Source organism: Ascaphus truei, chromosome 8 (assembly GCF_040206685.1).
Source record: "Ascaphus truei isolate aAscTru1 chromosome 8, aAscTru1.hap1, whole genome shotgun sequence".
Classification (NCBI taxonomy): domain Eukaryota; kingdom Metazoa; phylum Chordata; class Amphibia; order Anura; family Ascaphidae; genus Ascaphus; species Ascaphus truei.
Window position 1 is genome coordinate 99,081,227 of NC_134490.1, and position 20,173 is coordinate 99,101,399.

The following is a 20,173-nucleotide window of genomic DNA, read 5'->3' on the forward strand; positions in this document are numbered from 1 at the left end:
ACGAGGCTGGTGAATGCCAGTGAATGGGGCCTAACAGTGTCCATGGCCATTCTATGTGGTGCGGGTTTACCACGGACCCAGGAGGCGGTATTGGGGTGGCATCAGGGGACCCGAAGATCCGGTGACCCCTTCCTGTACACCGGGCCAAGTATAAGTGAGAGGTGGCAGGGGACAGCAAAGCACTCACCACTGGTTCTGGCCGAGGTTCCGTATCTTTAGCAGGCGACATCTTGGTGACATCATTGCTGTTGGAAGATCTCGCATGGTCCCCAGACTGGCATAGGCCCGGCGCCAAGGATGACGTCACGTCCGGCAATGCAGGAAGTGCATCACCACTCTGCACACCGAACAATGCCCCCCCCCCCATGCGCCTCATCCATGTAGGCCGCAACAGGATTCGGGCAAAAGTAAGAAGTTAGAGCCTCACCCATCCGCAGGTAGGGGATGTCCTCTGGCTCCACCGTATTCACCGCAGACTTGTCCTACCTTGCTCCAGCGTCTTCCTCGGGAATGGAGCACCTCCAGGGCTCCGGATGCACCACAACCTGTCGGAGGGACGCCTCGGGATCCGGAATCCTACCCCAGGTTACCGGTAGGGGATGGTCTCTCCACAGGTGGGCTGCGCGCATAATCTCCTGAGAAGGGTAAGGACATTTCACCAGGGAGTGACGTCGGGGCACCCAGCACTCCCTGGCGGCTATTGGCACAGAGCTTCCCTGCTCCCGCGCCGCCAGGGGAAGTGCACCCAACACCCCTGAGGGAATCCACTCATCTTCCCGGTCATCAGGTACGGGTTGTACAGGTTCCAGTCCTGGAACCACGAGGACATCTTGGTTGGCACCGCAGTTGGTACAGACTCTAGCACCGGACCACGTGGGCATCCGGGCGCAATGGCTAGAGCACACAGGCCCACGATATCAACCGTGGTAAGGGAAACTGTAGGGGACACACCGGTTGGTGTGGAGGCCCAGTCGATTAGCAGGAAAGCGGTGGCTGGACCAGGGCTTTCAGGCCCCATGAAGTAGGCCCCGCAGTGTTGACACTGTGCAGTGGAGCTAGCATTGCCTCCGGGGAGCCGGCATCGCGGGCAGATACACCACAGGTGGTGCTATCCATGGATGGTAATTACCAGATAGCCCCCTGGTAGTTGAATCTCTAGCGCAGACATAACCTCTTTAGAAGATGAGGTAGTATAGGCAGAGGGTTGTACTGTGGATCTGTTCTCTAGCTCAGCTCCATGGAACTGAGGTGGGGCAGTCACTGTTTAGCTCCTCCTACACCAGGAACAGCCTTCAATTGGTCTTTTGCGGTGCCCTCTCCCCTAGGTGGAATATAGAGCAGGGGCAGGACAGATCAAGGTGTGACTCGGCTCTGGCTGAGCCAGTCACAGTGGTGGGTGGGGCTTGACCTTGCCGCCGAAAGCTTGCAATATGCTTTGCAGAAAGGCTTGCAACTCTGCAACAAGCCCACGCGGTCTCGTTTTTCTGGTGGGAACGCCATTTTGAGTACATAGTACCATGCGGTGAGCCCAAGTGCAAGAGCCACCATTTTGAGTAACAGGCAAACAGTCCATGAGGGGAGAAAAGGTACATAGGGTCCCTGGCGACGCCTCAGGGGCCCTTCCGTAGTATATTTTTGGGCAGCTAGAAGTGTATACACTCCCTGGATTTCCCATCATGGTGCGCCCCAACCACTGTTCTGAGTTAGACGAAGGGTACACGGTCCCTAGATTTCCCATCAGGTTAAGTCCCAACAAGTACAATTATTGGGCAGCTAGAAGGGTACCCAATCAGCCCTGTGCCTGGATTTCCCTTCAGCGTGCGCCTCACCTTTCTCTGGGTGCTTATGAAAGGTGTCCATGCTCCTGGAGTAGCTTCAGAGTGCGCCCCAACAGTCTCTTTTTTTCCGGTAAGGGTCAAGGTAACCCCTCCCAGGTGCTGCCTCAGAGAGAGGTTCCCCCCTTCCTTAGTGTAGAAAATGGGTGCCCAGGGTCCCAGGTGAAGCATCAGAGGCCCGGCCCCTGCTTCTTCTGTGCTGCACTGCCCTGAAAAACTGCCCTGGTCTGCATCTCAGCAGCGTCTCAAATTGTGGCGCTGCTTCAATCCCCCTCCCCCACCCCCCGGGAGATTTGGCCTTGCTACCGGTGTCATGGTGCTTCATACCTGTTCCAGGAGATGCTGAGGGTCCGCGTTGGTATGGGGAAACAGGACAGGCTTTTGGATGTCTTCAAGCTGTGTTCTTCTCTGGTGCTTGCGCCTCCATTCACAGCAGGCTCCAGCATGGCTGGAGACAGTCCCACCCCCTGTGAAAGTCATCATTCATACGCCTACCCAAATAGACTGTAGACTCAGACAGGGGTATATGAAACAGGATCCTCTTTATTGCAGATAGCATCCACTGCAGACGGTATTACAGTGAATGCATTATATTCTAGCACAGGTCCCAGACCTCTGGATGGTGCCTGGCCTCTTCTCAGAATTGAGGCCTCCCAGGCCTGCTTGTTATTCTCTTCAGCCCCCCTGAGGGGACTGAGGACATGTCTCACTCCCTTGAGGGAGAGACTTGGACTGCTATAATATGGAGCTGCTTCCTCCCTAGTGCAGAGGGGGAGGGCAGAAGGTCTGCACCCGGATTGGCTGCACACAGACCATGTTCCTCCTCCACCCATGTCACTCAGGAAGGCTGCCTGAGGGTGGGGGAAACCCAAGATGATAGCCTGCCACATATATCCAGTTTGACTAATACCAAGAGCAGTTTGTCCTGTGACACTGGGCACCCAAATATAAAAATATGTGGGGTGAAATGCAACCAGAACTACAGAAGGAGGCCCCTCAAAAGTGACAAGAGCGGCTGCAGTCTATTGCAAGAAAAATAAAGATAAAACACTGACTCCCTGCGCTCCCGTATTCGTACAGAGTTTACCTACACTAAGGTTACTCTGCAGGTTCAAGAGTTCACCTCCCAGTGGGCCTTAAGGGGAGAGCTCTGCTCGGTATCCCTCCGTTTTCTTTGGAGCTCCACCAGTAGCTCTTTTAGTGCACTTGGTTTTTATTTACAGGTGCACTGGCTTTTTTTTGTTTTCTCTTGTTTGCTTAGTGCATCCAGAAGTAACCAACCAGATGTTGGTTGTCAGATTTTACAGTCTGCAAAATAGACTACTACTGCTTAGTTGTAGGAATACTAACAGAACTGTAAAGAAAGAGCAGTAATAGCTTAAAGCTGCATTGCGCACTGCTTAGCAAGTGTCAGTAAAGCTGCTCACTATGCAGATTTAAGAAGAAATGAAAAAGCTTGCATGTCTGTTTCACTGAAACATTCTTGTGGTTTATTTATCAATTTAACAAATCAATACAAAAATAAAAACACAGCATTTTGGGATTCCTAACCTGTTTGTCAGCATCATTAACGGACTAGTAACATACTATCGTGGTGTGCAGAAAAATCCAAACTATGATATGTGTATAAAAAAAATGTGTCTTCTAACAAAATCAAATGTACCTTAATTCCTGCTCACATCAGTATTTTTAAGATGGGGGATGTGTAAGGGAATAAAAGAGACCCGCTTTTACTATTGGGTTCTGCTGTTCACTTCGCAGTTACAAATAGAGGGCTTTCTCAGTTCATCATTCCGCAAGACAAACAGGGACCTACTGTAAATGTAAGACTAGTGTGTGTCACATTCCTGTGTGTATCTTCTACGGTATCTGCTTTGGAAGTTCTGTAATGGAGCACAGTAATCGGTACGTGTAAAGGCTAAAGGTCTCATAGTAAGTGGGAATGCACATTTATTAATCATTTTTTGCGAAGTTCCGCAGGGTGCAAAAATGGTAAACATACAAGTTCAAGATTCATTTATAAAAAGTAACATCTGCAGTCTACGTATTAAGGCAAAAAAAAACAAAAACAGCACATTTCACACGGCATTTGAACTTCCTACTTGTGGATACTGATTTATCAAGCACATCAAATCCAATGTTGTTTATTTATTTATAAAATGTTATACCAGGAAGTAATACATTGAGAGTTACCTCTCACTTTCAAGTATGTCCTGGGCAAAGAGTTAACAATTTGGTAACAATCCGCCAGGGTGATGAGTTGAAGACGGCCTTCAATACTCGGGATGGCCATTATGAGTACCCTGTTATGCCATTTGACCTTTGCAACGCTCCTGCCATTTTCAAGGATTTCGTTAACGAACTTTTCAGAGATCTTCTCAACCAATATGTCATAGTCTATATGGACGACATACTGATTTTTTCCAAGTACCTCCAGGAACATTCGGGTCATGTCAGCAAGTACTTCTACGCCTACGTGAAAACCACCTGTTTGCCAAACTGGAAAAGTGTCAGTTCCATCAAGCCACCACCTTTTTGGGGTACATCATCTCTGACACTAGCCTTGCCATGGATCCAGCCAAGGTGGAAGCGGTCCTGGATTGGCCTCGTCCCACAATGTTAAAAGCCGTAGAACGCTTCCTAGGCTTTGCCAATTACTACTGCAGATTCATCCAGAATTTCTCTTCTGCAGTAGCACCCATTACTGTCCTGACAAAAAAAGGTGCGTATCCAACTTCATGGTCTTTGGTGGTCATTCAAGCCTTTGACCACCTGAAAACCACCTTCGCTTTGACACCCATCCTCATACATCTGGACCCCAACCTGCCTTTCACCTCAGAAGTAGATGCATCCAACGTCGGGGCCTTAGCTATTCTGTCACAGAGGAAGACTTCCCACAGACTACATCCGTGCGCATTTTTTTCTAAAAAGTTTTCTCCTGCCGAGCAGAATTATGACGTAGGTAACCGGGACCTCCTAGCCATCAGTTGACTTTAGAAGAGTGTAGACACCTCCTAGAGGACATGGAGAACCCAATTACCATTTTGACTGACTACAAAGTTCTGCTCTACTTCGAAGGCGCTCGGCGCCTAGGGGCTCATCAGGATCGATAGTCACTTTTTTTTCCCGTTTCAATTTTATTATCTCATACTTACTGGGCTCATAGAATGTGAAGGCTGATGCCCTCTACCGTCAGTTTTTGGTGGAAGACAAGATCGAGGACAGACAGGAGACCATACTCCCCTCTAAATGCGTACTTTCCACCAACACTTTCGATACCTTGGAGAATATTGTACAAGATCAGTCTCACATCACTGAGGGTCTCGAAGTCCCAGAGGGTCGCTTCTTTACTGCACCGGCCTATCGAGGGAAGGAACTGGAATGGGATAATTTTTCCAAATCCTCAGGACATCCAGGTACTAGGAGAACTACTGACTTCTTGGAGCGGACCTTTTGGTGGACCGGTATGCAGAAGGATATCAAGGAATTAGTCACTGCGTGCCCTACATGCTCGTAATAAGAATCCCTGGAACAAACTTTCAGGTCTTCCAACTCTTCCCATCCTGGACCATCTAAGTACCCACCTTTCCATGGACTTCATAGTAGAATTACCCAGTTCCAAAGGGAGGAACACCATCTTGGTAGTGGTGGACCGCTTCTCCAAGGAAACTCACTTTATTCCGCTGAAGGGTCTTCCCAATGCTTCCAAACTGGCAGAGGTATTTATTAAGGACATTTTTCATCTCCACGGGGTACTACAGGTCATAGTTTCCGATCGGGGTTCACAATTAATTTCAAAGTTTTGGTGCTCATTCTCTCAGCAATTATGGATCTCACTTAATTTCTCCTCGGGTTACCACCCCCAGACCAACGGTCAGACGGAGCAGACCAACCAGTCGCTAGAGCAGTTCATTCGATGTTTTGTCTCGAACACCCAGGATGACTGGAATGAGCATTTTCCCTGGGCCGAGCTCGCGTACAATAATCTTCGCAGTGAATCTACTATGGAGTCGCCCTTCTTCATCAACTATGGTTTTCACCCGTCTCTTCTTCCCATCTCTACACCCAGATCTCAGGTGCTGGCAGCAGACAACAGAGTACGTTGGCTGCAGAACTCTTGGAAGAGGATTCAAGGGAATCTTAGGAGGGCAACTTCCAGACAAAAGATTCAAGCAGACTGCTATTGACGGAAGATCCCAGAACACAGCCCTGGACAAAAGGTGTGGCTATCTTCAAAAAATATTAGTTTCAAGGTTCCTACACTTAAATTGGCACCGAGGTTCATCGGTCCTTTCACCACCATGGAAAAAGTCAATCCGTTAGTATACCGCTTACGCTTCCCCCTCGTCCATGAGAATTCCGTCGGTGTTCCACACCTCATTGTTGAAACTTCATGTACATCCTCAGTCTTCCATCCCACCCGCACCTCATGAACCTCTTCTCGTGAAGGGGCAACAAAAATTCGAGGTACAGTCTGTGCTGGACTCCAGGATGTCTATGGGAGGTCTGCAGTATATGGTTCACTGGAGGGATTACGTACCTGAAGAACGATCCTGGATACCTTGGCATCTTCTACATGCTCCCAAACTCGTCCGGGCCTTTCATTCTAAATACCCTCACAAGCCATCCTTGAGACTCCCGGAGGTCGCTCCTGAGGAGGTGGGGGGGTACTGTAAGTATCCGTGATCTGCGGCGCGCTCAGCGCAGTGGCCACCTACTCCAACCCGCGATAGGGTGCTCTGTTTCCTTCTCCTCCAGTGACACGTCCCATGGTGCTGCTAGTGCTTGGAAAGCATACGCATGTGCCGAATCGGGTCCTGGCTTCTTTCATTACTCCACAGCTGTTGGTAACTCCTACTCTGCCTATCACAGCGAGGGATACTGGTGAGCCTTTCCTTGCAGCCTCTCTATTGGCCCAGGGCACTATATATGCTCAGACAGCCCCTTGTAAAGATGGCTGATCATAAAACTTCAATCCATGCGAAGTGCTTACTGCAATTCCTGCCTCCTTGCTTTGTACCTGTGTCTCCTGTTCCTAGCTCCATCTTCTCTGACCATGGCTTCTTCTGGACTCCGTACTTCTCTACTCCTAACCCCGACCACGGCAAAGTACCTACGACGATCCGCACCTCTCCAATCCCGACCTCGGCAAGTACCTTCTACTACTTTGACCTCTATAACCCCGACCCGGCTACCCACTACCAATCTACACTCTGGACGCTCTCTCGTGGCTGGAGGTTGGTGTTTTTTCAATCCCCACATCAGCCCTGCGGTCAGGTCCTGTTTGTGGCGACCACTCCGTTACGCTGCTGCTGCTGCTGCTGGTTTTGCTGTTGAAGTTGGATTCGGTGGTGAAGACATCAAAAAGTAAGAAAAAGATGGATTTTGTTTTTTTAATGTTGTATTTTTTTTAAGATCCCCATTGCTTGGCATAGTGGCATCTCATGCCCACAGGACATGGGTGTGCCACCATGCCATTCAATGGGGTTTTTGGCCTTTTTATTTTTGAGGAAAAGCAATGTTGGTTTTATTTTATGCATGTTTTTATTTTTTGCATGTTGCCCATTGGATGGCATAGTGGCAGCTCAGGCCCAGAGGGCATGGGAGTGCCAGCATGCCAGTCAATTTTTTGGTGGCATTTTTAAGATTAAAATTGAATGTCTGTTTTATTAGTGGCTTGTTTTTAAGATTGGCAGGATGAATGTTGTTGGCTGGCATAGTGGCAACTCATGCCCACTGGGCATGGAATTGCCACCATGCCAGACAAATTTTTTTTATTTGGTGTTGCTATTGATGTCCATGGAGGACAAGGATGGTCATGAGGATGAGGACAGTTTAATTTACTTTATGCTGCTGATTTACTGTATGTTTTATTTTAAATGGGCAAATGCACTATTATCCATATCTGGATAATAGTAATTTTGCCAGTTACTGTATTGTATGTGTTAGGTTTTTTTTGAGGGTAAAGGGGGTGGGTTGTGTATTGGTACAGTAGGTACCCATATAAGGAAGAGAGTACCTCGCTCAAGCTAAAGTTGGTGATGTCTGCTACTAGGGAGATAGTCAGACTATACAAAAAGACTGATGGGACGAGTTGAAGAGTCACGGTCCAAAGAGAGAGATCCCTTTTGTGGTGCACTACTGACCAAATTAATTTATATATAATATTAATTGTGGTTTTTAATGGTCTTGATGAAAATGCGAAAAAAACATTCTAAAATCAAAGTTTAATGACACATTTAGTAATAATATTACACTATATGTGTCATTAAACTTTGATTTTAGAACATTTATTACCCCTTTCACTCACCTTCACTCACCTCCTCTGTCCCAAATAAACCTGGTAGTCTGCCTTAACCCCTTCATTGCATTAGCAGTTCGCTGCTAAGGTGATGAAGCTGCTTACATTTTTTTTATAGTGTGCTTGAGCAGGGGGTCTCCAGAGCTGAACAAAATTGATTTCAGCCTCGGGGACCCCCTACTTCCTGAGATACAGGCCCCGTTATGGGGTGCCGGTATCTCCCTGCTTTGTTTAGATCCCACGGTCACGTGACCCACAGGATTTTAACATGGCGGGGATACCGGCACCCCATAACGGGGCTTGTATCTCGGGAATTAAGGGGTAAATAAAAACCCAGCGATAGCCTGTGAGAGGCGTGCAGTTACAGTGACTGATTCAGCCTATCTCTTACTGCACGTTTTTTTACATACCGGTAAACCCCGGTAGGATTAACACAGCAGGGTCCCCAGCATTATGGCTGCAGTGGACCATCTCGGACCACCACGCGGCATAGTGCAGGATTTACCCAGGTAAATGATCGAATAATGGCCGCTGCTTCTGTATTTTACCGTGTAAGGAACATTGAGATGTAATTCTCATTTGCAACTATATCTTGGTATGCAAAACAGAAGCAAACAACATTCTCATATCCATATAATTAATATCCAAGGGTCCATGTGGTCGTGATCATAATAATCATGATCAGATATTTGAATGCACTTTTTAGCTTGCTTTAATATGTTATGACTTTTTGCATTTGTGATTTTTTTTCACATTGTGTAAACACAATTGTATCTGTAAAGTATCGCGAACATAACACTTGCTTTGAATTGTGCTATTTCACTTTCACTTTTATGGGGTTTTAATTACTTTACAGCAATTTAAGGGAAACAGAAGTACAACCTATAGCTATCGTGAGAGCCCAGTCATACATTTTTCACCAAACGCGTAAGCTTTTGGATGATAGGAGAGTTTTACAGGTTAAGTGACCACATCAAATAATAGTGGCAAGTATACAGTAGCAGAATGAGCACATGGCATAGAGGTAGCCATGGCAGGAAGAAAAGTCATGACAAATTCTAAATCTCTTGGCCCATATCTACAGAGCAATGTTAACTGAGGGCTCATAACGCATTTGTAACAGGGGCAGAGCGGTTGGGTGTCGTGTCGGCCAGGTAGTAGTTAATCCTTGTCTGGAGCAAGGCAGGGCTACTAACAAGCCCACCTGAGTACAGCAATGGTTTAAAATGCAGGAAACAGAAATGTTTGTCTCTCTCCTACATGCCCTTGCTACTTAGGGACACCAGGACGTGCAGACCGCATGCATATGTCTTTGATACAGAGGGACACCAGGACATCCTGTCGGTCCCTGCGAGTCTTTGATACAGAGGGACACCAGGACATCCTGTCTGTCCCTGCGAGTCTTTGATACAGAGGGAAGCCAGGACATCCCGTCTGTCCCTGCGAGTCTTTGATACAGAGGGACACCAGGACATCCAGTCTGTAGCTGCGAGTCTTTGATACAGAGGGACACCAGGACATCCCATCTGTCTCTGCGAGTCTTTGATACAGAGGGACACCAGGACATCCAGTCTGTACCTGCGAGTCTTTGATACAGAGGGACACCAGGACATCCCATCTGTCCCTGCGAGTCTTTGATACAGAGGGACACCAGGACATCCAGTCTGTACCTGCGAGTCTTTGATACAGAGGGACACCAGGATATCCCATCTGTCCCTGCGAGTCTTTGATACAGAGGGACACCAGGACATCCAGTCTGTACCTGCGAGTCTTTGATACAGAGGGACACAAGGACATCCAGTCTGTACCTGCGAGTCTTTGATACAGAGGGACACCAGGACATTCCGTCTGTCCCTGCGAGTCTTTGATACAGAGGGAAGCCAGGACATCCCGTCTGTACCTGCGAGTCTTTGATACAGAGGGACACCAGGACATCCCGTCTGTTCCTGCGAGTCTTTGCTACAGAGGGACACCAGGACATCCTGTCTGTACCTGCGAGTCTTTGATACAGAGGGAAACCAGGACATCCCGTCTGTCCCTGCGAGACTTTGATACAGAGGGACACCAGGACATCCCATCTGTCCCTGCGAGTCTTTGATACAGAGGGACACCAGGACATCCTGTCTGTCCCTGCGAGTCTTTGATACAGAGGGACACCAGGACATCCTGTCTGTACCTGCGAGACTTTGATACCGAGAGACACCAGGACATCCCGTCTGTACCTGCGAGACTTTGATACAGAGGGACACCAGGACATCCCATCTGTACCTGCGAGTCTTTGATACAGAGGGACACCAGGACATCCCGTCTGTACCTGCGAGTCTTTGATACAGAGGGACACCAGGACATCCCATCTGTCCCTGCGAGTCTTTGATACAGAGGGACACCAGGACATCCTGTCTGTCCCTGTGAGTCTTTGATACAGAGGGACACCAGGACATCCTGTCTGTCCCTGTGAGTCTTTGATACAGAGGGACACCAGGACATCCCGTCTGTCCCTGTGAGTCTTTGATACAGAGGGACACCAGGACATCCTGTCTGTCCCTGTGAGTCTTTGATACAGAGGGACACCAGGATATCCCGTCTGTCCCTGCGAGTCTTTGATACAGAGGGACACCAGGACATCCAGTCTGTACTTGTGGGTCTTTGATACAGAGGGACTTTGGTCACTGAAAACCCTGAACTTTATGCTTCTGAACTCTGACCTCAGGAACACTGGACTTTGGGCAGGGATGGCTGAGCCTTGCAGACCACAGGTGTGTGTTCTTTATACATAGGGATTCCAGGTACCTGCACAGACGTCTACAGACGCATATAGACTTTCATCCGCTACTGAAAACTGTTCTGTGTGTTGCTGTATTTTTTTTGCTAGGAAAAAACTCTATTTTTGTTGTTAAAGCGTTGAGGCGAAATAAAGTCTACATTTATTTTCGAAAAGCAGTCTCCTTGTTTAAACCTCTGCACACTTCTCCTACAGTATTTATTAAAATTAGTAAGTGACGTCATGTTCCCTGAGGTTAAAGTGAATCTACAAACATAATTATATGCTTAAACATCCGTTAGTGATCTCATTACCATAGTCTGAATGCCATGGTAAGTTAGGACTGCCTTGCATTAGATTCAAATAACATGGCTCTGGTAACATGTTCAATCTCTGCATTAGCCATACAGGAACTCTGTGGACAGGCGTAAAAGCGAACACCCCTTTCGCATATTATTAGCACCAACGGCCGGTGTAGTCAACGCAAGGCTCGTTAGCGCTGAAAACAGCATTTAATGAGACATTCACCTTTTTACAATTTTTACATTATACAAATGACGCATCTGTTGAAAAGAAAGATAAATATTTAAAAAAAATTAGAACTGACAATGCGTTGCAAACGGCAGCAAATGGAGAATTTAATCTGAAAAAACTTGTGTGAAAATGTAGCAACCAAAGCTGAAACTAGTTTGTCACTGTCATGTACATGGCTGCAGGAAATGGTTGTCACCTTTAGGTTTCATTGCTTACATTACGTGTGCCAAGGAATAGGACTTTTAGAAATCTGTTGTTTCTGGAGTTCAAATGTAGGACAGGAAACAGCCTTTTATTAAACCCTCAACAGGTAGTTTTCCTACAGGCACATCTTAGAGATAATCATTGCAGAAATGTCCTACTTGGCTTTGCTTCAAGCCCTGCAAGATGGGATAATTACAAGTAGAGATGTAACTGACACCTGGTGTCCTATATTGAAGAAGGAACTTGTGTAACTTTTTAGGTTTACTTGTATTCATTGTTCTTAGACTATTGTAACGGAAACCTTTTAACATGATTTGATTTCTCATTAGCCTCCTTTATTTGACATTGGGGTCACATTTAGTAAGCCGTATTTTACCATAAGATGACAGCTGGTGCTATAAGATGCCTCACAACCCATTCAAATCAATGGGCTGTAAGATGTCTTCCTGCGTCGGATTGTGTCTTCTGGCAGAGGACCGCTTAGTAAATATGGGCCTGGATCTTATGCTCTGAAGCAGCATTCTCATTGATTAAGATGATTTAATCTCCATTGATGTTGCATAAGGGCCCCTTGTGTGTTGATCTTGGGGAGGAATGGCTTTTCTGTTAGTACTGTAGTTCTAAAAATTCTAATGGAAACCTTTCATCATAAATGTGCCATAGTGATGCATCTTTTAGGCATATGAACCTAAAGTTGAGGTGCATCAGAACCAAGTGTTTGGTTCTGATGTGTTTGCAGAAAATGAAGCAATAGTATACGTCAATACTGATGCCACAATACTACACACTATAAAATGTTGTATGTTGCCATAGTGTTAGACTTAATTTGCATAATATACTCTAATTCTTTACTATCAGAAGTACAATGCCTTGGCTAACCCTTGGAAGACGAAACATTAATTTATTATTACTGCACTACATCTATATTATCTGAATGAAAGCCTATGAAGCCAGTTAGGTTTTTCAGTTATGTAATGATAACCATACAGTCTAGTCAATAGAAAAGAGTAGTCTGACTAGCATCTATTGTAGTTGCAATAAAATGAAAACATTCAGCCATTTTTATTTATAATTTATTTATTTATAAAATGTTTTACCAGGGGGTACGTAATACATTGAGAGTTACTTCTAGTTTTCAAGTAGTTCCTGGGCATAGAATTAAAGTTCTTAAGAAAGTCCAAGTTCTCAGAAGAGAAGGGAGTGGTGGCGTGTGGAATTTCATGCTGATTTGGGAACCAGGGGTTTTCGAGCCAAGTCCTGGTCAGGGTAAAACTCTAATTTAGAGTTCTCTGCACCTAAGAAAGTCTAGTTTTCGACCCCAGTCCCCAGTAAGTGTGTCTTTTTGTCTGTATTTTGTGTATCATTGTGTGGAAGCAAATTTATGCCAAATAAATTACAATTTATTTAATTACCCTGTTTTGCTCAATGAATGACCCCGGTAAAAAAGGTGTAAATTGCCTGGTCTCCTGTGACATATTTATTTAACCCTAGGGTTAGTCCACAATTTAAGTTTCTTGGTTTTGAAAAATTGTCAAGCCTAAACATTAAAAACATAACAACAATATATTAATATTAAAGAATAAACAATACATACTGCTTATGTTAGGTCAAAGTTATGGCCGAAAAGGAATGTCCTTGGACTGGGTAAGTGAGAATGCAAATTTAAGTGGCTAATGTGCCAAAGTGCAATATTTAAACACACATATTGGGAAATATTTGAAACACAGTCTACGCAGCATTTTAATTTTAGCCTCACTGGTGGAGACTACTACAGTATGGTAGTGTAAGGGTTAAGGGCCCTGGAGGGTTAGCTGTGTGGGATCATACAGGGTAACTCCCATCACTTGATACAGGGTAAAATATAAATGAAGATGGTTACATACTGTACTTCAAAAAGTGGGAAACTTCTTCATGATACAGAGATGCCAATAAAAAAAACTTTCATAATGAATACCCCAAAATACAGCTGTTGAATTTGTAACCTTGCTCTACTGCCCTTTAACCCACAACAAACATCAACATAAGGTGTTAACATTTTCTTTTGTGATAACACTGTGTGTGAGTGCAATGGGATTTTAAACTTGCTAAAACCAACCAACCAAATTGGTTTCTGGTGGGCATACTTTTAAATAAGGTAAGTAAAGTCCCCATCTCTCTTCCCTCCATGACAATATTTACCAATCTAACAGGGACAGGGTGGTGTACAGGGCATGTATAGTATACACTTGATTGAAAAACAATCCCCCCAATGTACGGTTGTCACAAATTACATTTAGCTCAACCTCTGCAGTGCTAGTCATCCATTCATTGCTTGTTTGTTTGTTTTTTTTACCACTAACCTCAGTGTTGTCCTTTCATTGTACCTTTGCGATTGTTTGTATTTTTGTATTGCTGTGCATTTATTCAGTATTTGGTTCCTTACATTTGCATACAGTAACACCATTAGGATGTGCTGTGATAATTGCTTAATCAGAGGGTAGATACTTCCACTGCCCAACCCTGATTATATATGCTGCATCTATGAACGCCCACTAATCTGTCTAGGATTGCAGTTTTGACGGTATTGGTATTACTAATATCTAAATGACAGATTGGGCTGGAAGGGTTTAACTTTGCAAAAGGGTGGATCAAAACCATGACTAACAAACACAAATTCCGCATGGCAGTATGACACAGCAGTTTAAGAGATAGAAGTTGCCAGTTCAGATTAAATATAAGAAGTCAAACAAGTGTGCGCAGATAGTGTAGGCTCTCCTGTATTAATCAATAGTGGTGGGATTCTGGGGCAACAATCCATTCCGTATGTATAAAAAAACCAATCCCATTGAAAAAAAATAGGATTTGTTCTATAATACATCGGGACTCTGGGGCAATGTTTTTGTCCCAGAATTGCACCACTTTTATACATATGCCTATAGAAAATAAAGTGTGTAATGGATACATTGTTCAAAAGTTATAAACTATATACAAAAACACAAAGAATCAGGAAAAATATTAAGGTTATTACCACTAATATCTCTTGCCCCCCTTCCCCACTTCCTCCCCATATCTTTTTTTTTTGTTTTTCTTACTATTAGTATTGTTAAAGTTACTCATATTACAGTATTTGTTAAGTATATTATTGTTGATTTGATTATGTTGGGGTTTTTTCGTATCCCCCCCCACATTTCCCCCTTTTTTCTTCTGTACCCACTCCCTATTTTTATGTTATTCAAAAAACAAATAAAAATTATTTGAAAAAAAAAAAAGAAAGAAAATAAAGTGTTTGTCTATTTACAATATTTGATTTTGTCTAACAGTAAGCTGAATTAATCAGTGCCAGACTAACGCCAAGTAACGACTTACTTTTCAACACATGTTAAACCGCACCTCCCTCATACCAGCTGCTTCCTAGATCCTTAAATCTTCCTCAAATTGATTTATTTGTGACCCCCCGTCCTATGCACCAATGACACAAATAGATATTCTCTTTTTATAAAATGATGTCTTATTTTATCATATGGTTCTGCCAACAATAGATTCACACGTAATTATTTAGGTTCTGGAAATCTTTTCAATTATTATGATATATACAGTATATATATTATATCTCTATACCTGTGAAAAAGATTGATTACCTTTTGCACCCATACATGTGAATGTACAATACCTGTTGTGAAAAAAACAAGGTGTAGAGATCAGTTCGGGAACAGCAGTTCTATTCATCCCCTGGTTCATGTGTACAGCTGCACGGATATTCCTCACCTATACAGACTTTTGCCCTGTCCAGGCCATGCCCACACAGACAGTCACACCCACCACACTCCTACAGTACCTTGTGCAACATCTTTGTAAACACAAGCAGCTCAGTATAGCTTACCCATCCTTCCCATGGCAGACTTTATGATTGAATACGTGACTAGGTGATCTTGTTTTTGTTCTGCCCTTGTGCGACCCCTCCCATCCCAACAAGTATTTATATGTCATTTGAAGGGAAAATCTCAGAGTGTTTTAATGGCAGCGACATATTTAACCCTTTGGTGGCCTATGGATGTACATGGTACGTAATGAAGCCTGACACACCAGTGGCTACTCCCTATTGACTAATGTCACTGTTATTCATTAAAATGCATTAATGCTGATCAGGCACCATTCTTCAATTACAGTCACTAGTAGTTTTCCATCGACACTAATGAACAACACTGACTGTGTTCAACAAGAGTTTGACCAGCCAGAGCCCCCTCTCTCCACATCTCTGATAAGGACAGGTTAGTCTCAGGGTACAGGCATCTCTTGATTGATGAATACTCCTATCTCTAAGAAAAGAGAGGCGTAATTCCTTTCCAAAGAAATGAAAGCTACCAAATCCTTGCCTTTGGCACAGTTCAATTTAATTGCACCTTTTACTCCGGGTCAGCAGTTTACTGATGATCCAGTCTTGGCATTTTTCACATTTTACTCCACTGTACCAATGTAACTAACAGACTTGCCAATGAGAATACAAGACCAGGACTGGGTCATTAATACACTGTTAATGGGGTTTAGTTGTGATGTATGCTTTGGTCATAAAACAGCACTATTAATATACACGAAAAGTTAAGGTAACGTAGCACAGAACAAAACTTTCAACGCGTGCGATCCAAACCCAGAACCCATTTGTAAGCCCGTGCTCTGCAATGTGTTGCTGACCCGTGGCTTGTAACCTATTCAGGGTGGTTTTTAAAAATAAATGTTCAAGTACAAAATGACTGTATATATTTTGGTGCCCTAAAGAGCAGGGGTACGCAAACTGGGGGGCGCAAGATTTTCCAGGGGGGGCACGGTGGTTGCAGAGGCCCCGTGCTCTTCCCCATGGCGTATAAAATAAATGCCAGGGGACCGCGTGAGGCCTCTGCAACTTCCCTTACCTTGTCTTTGGCGATGCGCCAGTGCAAAGTGGCGTCAAATGACGCCGTGGGGTCATGTGATGTCACACGCCGAAGACGACGTAAAGAGGGGGCGCAAGCCGGGAGGGGGAGAAGGCAGGGGGCGCTGACCGAAAGGTTTGTTATTTTTCTGTGTAACACAATTGATTTCCAGCATTAAATTGCTTATATGTTCTAGATTTATTTCCTTTTGTAAAAAAATGGCTTTTGAGTGAAAATCTATTTGGAAACGTACTGATGTACAAGAGTACGTTGTATTATTGCAATGTAATAACAACCATTGAGACGACATATAAAGGGATTAGGTAGGCACCTGGGGTAAGTATAGACACATATGATATGGTAAGCCTAGTGAGACATCCCACAGTACTCACAATAATGGCTAATGTTCCTGAAGGTGGTACTTCAAAAGGCAATATAAAGGGCTTCTGATAAGTATTAAATTCAAAGCCAGTACCTTTAAATCTGAGTGTGTGCCTGTTGTGCTCCTAGAATCCCTGCCAGTGCCGGCGTGCCAATTGATAAAGCGCTGGGGAGCATGAAACATGTGGGTGCGCACATTTGTTTTTTCTATGAGACTTCAATAAACTACGTTTTTTACGGCACCATCGAGTGATCTTTGGCCTGGTTCAGTGCTCCGTTCAACACCACCACATTTCTGTAACACAGGGTAAATTAAGTCCTTTTTTTCCTTTTGACTTTTTAAAATTTGAGAAACGTAGTTAACTTTCTTACATTGTACACTTACACTTACATTTAAACTAACGACCAGGCTGGGTTAAAGGCCCTCGGCTTTATATGGGCCCTTCAATTTAGCCAGCCAGGGCAATATTTACCAGTTCCTAATTATATACATGACTTCAAAAATTCTGGGATTATCTGGCACCTAACCAAGTCAGAGAGCAGGGATTTCGGAAATGGACGGGGGGGAGGAGATTTGAGGAGGCTGGGAGACGAGAGGGAGGTTCGAACTGAGGAAAGAGGGAAGGAGGTCTGATGAACTAGGGGGGCGAGAGGGGGGTCTGATGAACCAGGGGGATGGAGGGACATGCATCCAGCCTCCTCCAGTGAGGTGGTGATCTGTCACAGATAGCACGGAACATGCATCCAGCCCCCTCCAGTGAGGTGACGATCCGTCACAGATAGCACGTAACATGCATCCAGCCTCCTCCAGTGTGGTGATCTGTCACAGATAGCACAGAACATGCATCAAGCTTCCTCCAGTGAGGTGGTGATCTGTCACAGATAGCACGGAAGATGCATCCAGCTTCCTGTAGTGAGGTGGTCTGTCACAGATAGCACAGAACATGCATCCAGCTTCCTCCAGTGAGGTGGTCTGTCACAGATAGCATGGAACATGCATCCAGCCTCCTCCAGTGAGGTGGTGATCCGTCACAGATAGCACGGAACATGCATCCAGCCTCCTCCAGTGAGGTGATCTGTCACAGATAGCACAGAACATGCATCCAGCTTCCTCCAGTGAGGTGGTGATCTGTCACAGATAGCACGGAACATGCATCCAGCCTCCTCCAGTGAGGTGGTCTGTCACAGATAGCACAGAACATGCATCCAGCCTCCACCAGTGAGGTGGTGATCTGTCACAGATAGCACGGAACATGCATCCAGCTTCCTCCAGTGAGGTGGTCTGTCACAGATAGCACAGAACATGCATCCAGCCTCCTCCAGTGAGGTGGTGATCTGTCACAGATAGCACTGAACATGCATCCAGCCTCCTCCAGTGAGGTGATTTGTCACAGATAGCACAGAACATTCATCCAGCCTCCTCCAGTGAGGTGGTGATCCGTCACAGATAGCACGGAACATGCATCCAGTCTCCTCCAGTGAGGTGGTGATCTGTCACAGATAGCACGAAACATGCATCCAGCCTCCTCCAGTGAGGTGATTTGTCACAGATAGCACAGAACATTCATTCAGCCTCCTCCAGTGAGGTGGTGATCCGTCACAGATAGCACGGAACATGCATCCAGCCTCCTCCAGTGAGGTGGTGATCCGTCACAGATAGCACGGAACATGCATCCAGCTTCCTCCAGTGAGGTGGTCTGTCACAGATAGCACGGAACATGCATCCAGCCTCCTACAGTGAGATGGTGATCTGTCACATATAGCACAGAACATGCATCCAGCTTCCTCCAGTGAAGTGGTCTGTCACAGATAGCACGGAACATGCATCCAGCCTCCTCCAGTGAGATGGTGATCTGTCACAGATAGCACAGAATATGCATCCAGCCTCCTCCAGTGAGGTGGTGATCCATCACAGATAGCATGGAACATGCATCCAGCCTCCTCCAGTGAGGTGATCTGTCACAGATAGCACAGAACATGCATCCAGCGTCCTCCAGTGAGGTGGTGATCTGTCACAGATAGCACGGAACATGCATCCAGCCTCCTCCAGTGAGGTGGTCTGTCACAGATATCACAGAACATACATCCAGCTTCCTCCAGTGAGGTGGTGATCTGTCACAGATAGCACGGAACATGCATCCAGCCTCCTCCAGTGAGGTGGTGATCTGTCACAGATAGCACGGAACATGCATCCAGCCTCCTCCAGTGAGATGGTGATCTGTCACAGATAGCACAGAACATGCATCCAGCCTCCTCCAGTGAGGTGGTGATCCATCACAGATAGCACGGAACATGCATCCAGCCTCCTCCAGTGAGGTGATCTGTCACAGATAGCACAGAACATGCACCCAGCTTCCTCCAGTGCGATGGTGATCTGTCACAGATAGCACAGAACATGCATCCAGCTTCCTCCAGTGAGGTGGTCTGTCACAGATAGCACGGAACATGCATCCAGCCTCCTCCAGTGAGGTGGTGATCCATCACAGATAGCACGGAACTTGCATCCAGCCTCCTCCAGTGAGGTGGTGATCTGTCACAGATAGCACAGAACATGCACCCAGCTTCCTCCAGTGCAGTGGTGATCTGTCACAGATAGCACAGAACATGCATCCAGCCTCCTCCAGTGAGGTGATCTGTCACAGATAGCACAGAACATGCATCCAGCTTCCTCCAGTGAGATGGTGATCTGTCACAGATAGCACAGAACATGCATCCAGCTTCCTCCAGTGAGGTGGTGATCTGTCACAGATAGCACGAAACATGCATCCAGCCTCCTCCAGTGAGGTGGTGATCTGTCACAGATAGCACGGAACATGCATCCAGCCTCCTCCAGTGAGGTGGTGATCTGTCACAGATAGCACGGAACATGCATCCAGCCTCCTCCAGTGAGGTGGTGATCTGTCACAGATAGCACGGAACATGCATCCAGCCTCCTCCAGTGAGGTGATGATCTGTCACAGATAGCACGGAACATGCATCCAGCCTCCTCCAGTGAGATGGTGATCTGTCACAGATAGCACGGAACATGCATCCAGCCTCCTCCAGTGAGGTGGTGATCCATCACAGATAGCACGGAACATGCATCGAGCCTCTTCCAGTGAGGTGATCTGTCACAGATAGCACAGAACATGCATCCAGCTTCCTCCAGTGCGGTGGTGATCTGTCACAGATAGCACGGAACATGCATCCAGCCTCTTCCAGTGAGGTGATCTGTCGCAGATAGCACAGAACATGCATCCAACTTCCTCAAGTGAGAAGGTGATCTGTCACA

General features: G+C 45.7%; 1 protein-coding gene across 1 annotated transcript in view; it reads right to left on the minus strand.

Annotated features, from left to right (window-relative positions):
- RHOBTB1 (Rho related BTB domain containing 1) overlaps nucleotides 1–15,393 on the minus strand; it is a 126,471-nt gene extending 111,078 nt beyond the window's left edge. The window contains exon 1 of the mRNA XM_075612966.1: nucleotides 15,285–15,393. The gene's annotated coding sequence lies outside the window, so the exon portion shown is untranslated. The remainder of the gene's footprint in view (nucleotides 1–15,284) is intronic.
- Between the last annotated feature and the right edge of the window lie 4,780 nt (nucleotides 15,394–20,173).